This window comes from Aplysia californica, unplaced genomic scaffold (genome assembly GCF_000002075.1).
Source record: "Aplysia californica isolate F4 #8 unplaced genomic scaffold, AplCal3.0 scaffold00689, whole genome shotgun sequence".
NCBI lineage: Eukaryota > Metazoa > Mollusca > Gastropoda > Aplysiida > Aplysiidae > Aplysia > Aplysia californica.
Window position 1 is genome coordinate 283414 of NW_004797959.1, and position 1158 is coordinate 284571.

Sequence of the window (1158 nt, forward strand, 5' to 3'; positions counted from 1 at the left end):
GGGTGTGTCTGAAAGACCGCAGTAAGAAAGAGCCAAGGAGAAGCAGCTGAAAGGCTGCAGAAAGAATTAGGAGCCCAGAGGAGGGAGCAAAGGAGGTGGAGGCAGAAAGTGGAGACGAAAGCAGACAACAGAACATTGCTAGAGAGCAGGAAAGGAGGTGAAAGGAGACACTTTTAGAGAAGAAAATATTTCCGTCGCTACCCGGATTCGAACCCGGGACCTTTGAATGAGAAGCGAACACCTTAACCTCTAGGCCAGGAGAGCCCCTGTAATTTATCTAATTAGGTCACAATTTCCAAACTCCACGAAAAGGAATCGAGAAAAAAGGTAATATGTGTACATGCTGGCTTTTTACGGGCAGCTCGTTTGGCGTGAAAACGGAATAAGTTGTTTATTTTTCAAAAGTTGTTTTTTTACCCGACCAGTATCCTTCCCTTCATAATCTCTCATAAAAAGAAACTTTTAAAAAAACCGAGCTAATCTTCAACCTCCACCCACGCCCATAAAAAACAACAACAAAAAATGACAGGAACCTCGTGTGCACCAACATCAAGGATGTCTAACCTTCGAGCATCAGTTTCGCGCTTCACGTTGGCCTCAAAACCTCCCAGAGCACTTTTATCAGAACACGTAAACAGATTCGTGACCCTCGCACGTGCGCACAGAAGCGACAGAAAGACATGCAGGCCACAGCGAGCATTTATCTGAGCTCCAGAGCACATACACACACACACACACACACACGCACGCACACACACACACACACACACACACACACACACACACACACATACACACACACAAACAAACACACATAAACACATACAAACACTAAGAGTGCTTCAACAGAAAAATAAAAAGATGGTTTTAAAAAACCTTCAGAAAGGAAACATAATGTAAAAAGGCAGTCAATACAAAAATTTATATTTCCCAATAGACCACGTGTTGTGAGAGAGGGAAGGAGAGAGAGAGGAGGAGAGGAGGAGAGAAGAAGAGGAGAGTGGGAGAGTTTAGGATGAAAGGGGAGAGGGGATAGAGAAGAGGGGAAGAGAGGGGAAAACGGGGTAGAGAGAGGAGAGAGAGCGAGAGAGATAAGAAGGTGGTTGGGAGGATAAGAGCGACGGAGAGGGACGTTGAGGGGGAGAGAGAGAGAGAGAG